Source organism: Manis pentadactyla, chromosome 17 (genome assembly GCF_030020395.1).
Source record: "Manis pentadactyla isolate mManPen7 chromosome 17, mManPen7.hap1, whole genome shotgun sequence".
Lineage (NCBI taxonomy): Eukaryota > Metazoa > Chordata > Mammalia > Pholidota > Manidae > Manis > Manis pentadactyla.
The window spans coordinates 11,453,594-11,460,518 of NC_080035.1; the positions used below are offsets into that span (position 1 = coordinate 11,453,594).

Consider the following 6,925-nt stretch of genomic DNA (forward strand, 5'->3'; position numbering starts at 1 on the left):
AAATAAATAAGCAACCGGGATGTAATGTATAGCATAAGGAATATAGTCAAAATATTGTAACAACTTGGTATGGTGATAGCTGGTACTTAGAATTATCATGTATATAAATGTTGAATCACTGTGTTGTACACCTGAAACTAATGTAATGTAATACTGTGTGTCAACTACCCTTCAATAAAAAATAATTATCTAAAAAAAAAAAAAAAAAAAAAAGAATCCAGGTGAGAGATGATGGTGATTTGGGCTAGAGGAATGGGGAGAAGTGATCAAACCCTGGATGTATTTTCATGATAGAGCCAGTAGGATTTCCTGAGGAATTGGATGTAGAATGAGAGAGAGAATGGAATCAAGGGTGATTCCAGAATTTGGCTGGAGCCAAATTTGACTGGAAGGATATCACCACCATTATGGAAATGGGGAAGACTGTGGAAAGAGTGGATTTGGGGGAATAGGGATGATAGTTTCTCAAGAGCTCAGTTTTAAACATGTTATGTTGAGCTGCTCATTAATCACCAATGTGCAGATGCCAAGTGGTTTGTAGCTTTGGAAGGGCAGAACATCTTCCTCCTGATGAATCTTTGTGCCCGGTTTGTTGATTGCATGAATCAATTAATCAGTGAACAACAATTCTGAATAGATGTTGGAGGAAAGGTTATGACATTTCTAGTCCTAGACTATGAGAGAAGGAAATTTTATTTTTGGATAATCATGAAGAAGGTGGTTTCTGAAAATGGGTAGATGATGAGGGACCAGGGGTGTTGTCTCTGGATAATGTCAGCATCTATGAAGTCTGAGATCATGAAGTGTTTATTTTTATTGACTTAGGAAGATCTCAAAAAATTTCCCCTCTCCCCTAACGATGCCATCAGGCCTCAGCATGTATGTTGTCATTGTTGCTGAAGGCATTATCATCATTATCATCAATGACAGTCCCCTAATTTTTTGCATTATGCATAGTAGTAGAGGCAGTTTGATATTAAAAGAGCTCGTTTTCAGAGACAAAATGCTTGGATTTAAATCCCGCTTCTACTATTATTAAGTTGTAAGAGTAAGGAAGTTGCTTAACCTTTTTCTAATTCGTAAAATGGTAATATTGTTAGTACCTGTCTCATTGTGGAGTACCTGGACTCTCACAAGTGTAATCCTCCAGAAAAATGAGAATAGCTTGGTGTCTCTGCCTCAGGGCTGAGCCCTAGTAGGAGCAAAAAGGAGTGAGGATGAGGATGGTCTACTAAAGCTCTCCCTGTTTGGTGCAATCAGAGCAGGTGAAGGGAAGATATGGGAACAAAAGAGTGTCCGTCAACTAGGGAAGGATATTAGGAGACAGCAATCTGGTTTCTTCTTCTGTTGCAGTTGCTCAAATATCAAAATTATGGCCCACTGAGACTCTTAGTTGCTTTGCCACGTAGGTGCTAGGTGTAAAACAAGACTATTTCTCCTGGATTGATTGATAACTGAATGAATGAATCAAGTAAGCAACAACTCAAACATTTACTGAGTGTTGCTGATGTATCTAGAAAGATACCATGTGAAGATATTTTTATCTGGCTGAGGAATAGTTTCTTCTTGTTATTGGCGGATTTATGGAAAAAAGGCAACTTTTATAGGAGGGTCCTCAAAGAAGTGAAGGTATTTTAGGAAACTGATTCATTCAATAAATGCTTATGTGTGCCAGGCATTGTGTTATAAGCTGGGAGTAAAACAGAGTAAGACCCACACTCTGCCATCAGGAGCTTACAGTCTACTGTGGACAGGGAGGCAGGGAAATTTGTCCAGCCCAGTGACTGATGGCCCACAGAACAGACACTCAACCAACCCAGTTTCTGCAGTTAAAGGGTATTTGCCCTGAGTCATAGGACCAGTAGGTTTGGTAGATTTGGGCTAGAGGTGAAGGGCAGTTATGTAATCTAAACAAGCCCTGAGAAACTCTGTGATCCCAGTGGCCTTCTGAGCTCAGATCCAGTTTTAGACACTGAACCTAGTGTTAGGTCATGAAGATTAACTCATACCAACTGGTCAGCAGGGGCAGGAGATGTTATCCAAAAGAGCTTTGAGGTTACTTTTTCTACCATTGAGAGTGGTTTGGGAGAGTGGTTTAATTGGTGCTTATTTTCAATGCCCTTATAAAGGGGAACTTCTGGGCCCATTGAAATGGAAACCATCCTAATGCCTAAATGACTGGCAGTCAGGAGCCTGAATCACATCCACCACTTTGGCTAATGTAGATGCCCAGCAAGTACAATATGTTTGGGGCCTCTTTCCAGTATCAAACTGGGGATGAGATGGGAGTACTCCCTGGTGAGAGTCAGCCCTAGATGCATGGAAAAGTAATAGCTGTTCCTTGTGTCAACAAGGAGGCTTTCTGTGTATGTGTGCAGAACTAAAGAAATCCAGCTCCTTTACTGGTCTGGCTAAATGTCAAAAATTTGTGTTTTTTTTTCCCTTCCTCCCAGGAACGTTTTGTTCATGCTGGTGGTTAAAAGGAGGCAGCTTTCACACAGAAGTAGAGCAGGAAGTATTTGAGTTAGATAAAAAGAAGGACTATTTGGCAGAATAGTGAGTGCAGGACTGGGTTCCCAGGGGGATTATGGAATCGGATTTTTATTCATGGACTTTCCTATTAAATAACTTAAATACAAAGGGTGACAAAGCATAAGGCTACCTCACCATTTTTTAAAGGCCTATGTTTTGGGATTTAGAGGAAAAGGGAGTGACTTGGGACCAAGATGACCCAAGGCAGCTTCATGGGGCTAAGCCGGCCCTGGAGTTGGGGTCAGAGGTAGAAGAGTGGGAAGGGTAGACAGGGAGAGCTGAAGTGAAGAGATCAGGGCAGGAAAGCACAAGGGAAACGTGGGACCAGCAAGCAGGTGGTTCGGAATGTGTTCTCTAAAGAGGGGCACGGTAATAATATTAGCAGGTCAGGTGAAGGCTGATTATGGAAAGCCTGACAGATTGAGCCAGGGAATTTAGGTTTTACCCAATGGGCAACACAAGCCAATTTTCAGGTTTTTGAGCAGGAAAAGGAAATGATGGAAATCATGCCTCAGGGGTCATGGTTTTTTAGTGACTGAAGGGAGGAACTCAGTCATGTAGTTCACTGTTTCTCAAACTCCAGTGGCATTAGAATCATTTTTGGGTGGAGAGTGCTTGTTAAAATGCAGACTCGCATTTTATGCAGGCTCTGCTCCCAGTTCTTATTGCAAATTCCAGGTGGGGCTGGGATCTGCAGTTAAACAAAGCCCCCAGTGACCCTGGTGCCACTAGTGTTAGACCCACATTGGCCTCTTAGGAGACACTATCAAAGGTCCCAAGCAGGAAGCCTCTGGTAAGCCCACAGAGAACCACTGAGAAAAGGGATCCGCCCTGAAACACATTCAGGCCTAATAGCAGGAAGCCGACTTTAGACAGTACCAGACCAGAAGGACCTTCTGTCTCCTTTCTCTCACCTTCCCTACATTCCAGTTCTGGTGGGCCTTAGAGCTCAAAGGAAGGCAGGCCAAAGAAAGAAATGGATCACACCCTCTTTCCTGGGCAGCAGGTCCTGGCTCAGTGTTGTGCTGCTAAATATTTAACCAGCATACCACTATTTTTTAACCAGCAGCCAGCTCTTCAAGATAAAAAAACCCCACCTTGGAACATTTGCCTATGTGCATGGTGCAATCTCCCAGCAGGGCCACCTCAGCAATGAACACAGGGTCAGGAAGAGAAGTCAGTTGGATCTTTTTAGCTGGTAGGAGCCCGATCCCGCTTACCACTGTTCCTAGCCTGAAATCACACCCAAGCTGGGGTAGTGTGGGAAAACCAACCAGAAGTTTGAGCTGTTGAATAGTATATTGTCCTGGACTGTGCTTTGTTATTTAAAGTGACTATAGTGCTTTCTGTTACTGTTCAAGTTTTCATCCAGTGGCAAGGAAAAAACTAAGTAAGTTCAGTTTGGGGGAAGGAGGAGACAAAAGTAAGGGTGCATTTGGTTATATCCTAAGAATGGTGCTTGTCCAATGTATGGGTTATACTGGGAACTTTTATATTTAAAACCGGTAAAATACTTTTTAAAAAGAGTTACCAAGTGGAAATACAAAACCGAAAGGTACATGTGAAAACTCTGCCTTCAAATTGAGAACCAAAGACGTAGGGTTTTCAATAGCTAATGAGATTTGTTTTGGAGAGTTTTCTTAGTTCCAAAACAGATGTTCCCAAAGGGACGGAAACTGTTTCACTGATTAAGAAACAAATGAAACTGTTCAAAGATGCAAAATTGGTACAGAATAAACTACTAAAGATGCAGGATAAGACCTCAAAGGTATTCTATGAGGATTAAATGAGCAAACATAATTTAAACTGTCCACTACACATAGGAGGCTTTCAGTCCTTAGATTGTAGTTTTTCTTCAGAGCTTCTGTAACTTTTAGTGATGTCGGATTACATTTACTCCGTTGGGGAGCTTCATCCGAGTTAATAGAAGCTAGAGCGAACAGTTTCTACTGCCGGCCTCTTTCCGCTCCTCCTCTCTTGCTGATGAATGTCACCATCGACGCCTTAGAGACTCAGTTAGTGAGGGGGGAGCGACGACCTTCTAAGTTCCTTTGGCAGGTGAGGAGTGAGGATGGGAAACAGGAAACAGAATCAGCTTTTAAATGGGCTCCAAAGTGTCCGCCGCTAGTGAAAGCAACTGCGTAGTTTAAGCCGCATCGCGGGCCCCAGAGCCATCGCTCTCCCACCCTGTTCCCGGATCACCGCCTCGCCTTCCCAAGCTGGTCCAAGCAATACACTGCTAACGCATAAACTGCCCCCGATGAAATCCTGCCTCAAATCGAGAACGGGTCTGGAAACCACAAGGAATTTCGGTCCATCGTGACTGCTTGCAGTATGGGACTTTCTCCGGTTTTATAAGCTACATTTACAAACCACCACTGCTTACTTTCGGTGACACAAATCCTGCCTTTTGCCGTTGAGTCAACAGAACCTGGAATGCTCCGGGCTCCCAGGCAGCCGCGGTTCCTGTTTCTTGAGAGGGAAGATACGCTTCCCGGGGACAGGACGGGGCGCCCCGAGAGGGAAGATGCGCTTTCCGTGGGCGCCCCGGCCAGTGCGGAGAGGAAAGGGGCCGCCGGGCCGCAGTGGGCACCACCAGGCTTCACGGTGCGGGCAGGGCACCCGGCCTGGGGTGGGGTCCGCTCGGCCGTCACCGAGGCGGGGACGAGGCCGGTCCGCTGTGCGCGGCGCGGCTCCCCGCCGTCGGGTCGTCAGGACCGGAGCGCCAACTTCATTTTGGCTCTGCTGCGGCGGTCTTAAGGCCGCCACACCGGTTGTTTCTTAATGAGCCTGAAATTCACACACCAGTCCTTTTGTGCTCCTCAAGACTTCTTGTGAGGAATTAGGAACGATGGCTCATGCAGTGTACGGTCCACATCGGTGCGTGCGTGGAATCTAGGACCAGGAGACTGGATGAGATCACAAAGGACCCCAGTGTAGAGAGCAACAGTTCCAGGGACCCCATAAGGATAGGGCTCAGGCCTGAAGGGGTTAAGGCAGCTGACTATCTCCGCAGGCGCAGAAGCAAACCCGAAGCCAAAAGACCGGCATCAGGGAAAGGGCGGAAGCTGCTCTTAACGACTCAATCCACTCAGGCGAGAAGGTGTTTCCGTCGTCTCCCACATGGTCTAGCGGTTAGGATTCCTGGTTTTCACCCAGGCGGCCCGGGTTCGACTCCCGGTGTGGGAACGTCAGATGTTTTAGAAAATTGAAATATTAATTCAGATTTCCCTAAACGAGGGAAAACGTAGTGTTTTCAGGAAACCCTATAATGTTATTTCAAAGCAGGGATAGGGGCGCATTAGGGCCTACCTATTCCCGGAGCGTGTTTGAGGGCAAAGCTTATTCAAACCTGGTGCCAAGGAAACGTCTCTGCAAGGGCGTGAAGTTAGCAATAATGAAAAGCGGGAAACCAGACGGTCCCGAGTTAAGCTAAGTGTCCCAGCTGGTTCTGCAGAAATTTCTCTTTGTACCGTGGATATGAAGCGAATGATCAGAGCGCTCTGCTTTGAAGGAAAAAATAAAAGACTAATTTTAGAACATTATAGGGCTGGTAAGTTGCCCAAAGCCATTCTTTTGAGAAGGACAGCAACATTTCCAAAAAGACATTAAGGGCAGAGTACTGTGGCTGCGATTCAAAGAGCCCACTAAACCAGTTATTTGGGGAAGGGCAGGGAAGGAAAAAAAGAAATTCAAGTTATTACAAATATTGAAGAGTGACGCAATGGCAAAAAAACACTTTCTTCTCACTTCCTAACGTGTTTATTTGACACATTCTCTGTTGATAAGCTCAACTAGAACTATAACCTTAGTATTGACGTGTGACAAGGCAGTTTCCAACTGTTATGCAAATAAGAAATCCTCTGCTATAATCAGTTAGTTTGCTTAAAAGCTTCAAACACCATTAGGGAAAACCTCAGCGCGTTTAGAAGCCACACTTCTTTCCAACTGGTGTTAAATATTTTGAAGCTTCCCCAGTTTGTTCCCAGACTGCCACTAACGCTGAGAAATGCCTGTGAAAAAACTTGACGTCCATATGACTTTGAAATTTTCTCTCTTTTTAAAGTCTTTTGGGATTTTAAGGGACACAAAAACAAATGTCAACCTTGATGAGAAAAATACTAAGCTAAAATAAATGCTTATTCAAAATTCCTAATAAAGAGCTAGGAGGAGAAATTGGTCATCAGCAGGTAACCTGTATTTATTGAATCAAGTAGGACAGAAATAAAAGGAAAAATTAAAAAACCCAATAATAATAATAGGTAATATTCTGGTAATAATGCTGGTTAAGCATGTGCTATGAACCAAGCTAAATACTTCATATATCTTTTTCAATTTAATCCTGATTTTGTTATTAGATATTATTATTCCTCTCTCAGCCAGGGGCCCAATA

The 6,925-nt window shown here is 44.1% G+C and overlaps 1 non-coding gene across 1 annotated transcript; it reads left to right on the plus strand.

Annotated features, from left to right (window-relative positions):
- Positions 1-5,649: 5,649 nt before the first annotated feature.
- Positions 5,650-5,721, plus strand: TRNAE-UUC (transfer RNA glutamic acid (anticodon UUC)). Its single transcript has one exon. It is a non-coding gene; the product is annotated as a tRNA-Glu (tRNA).
- Positions 5,722-6,925: the final 1,204 nt, after the last annotated feature.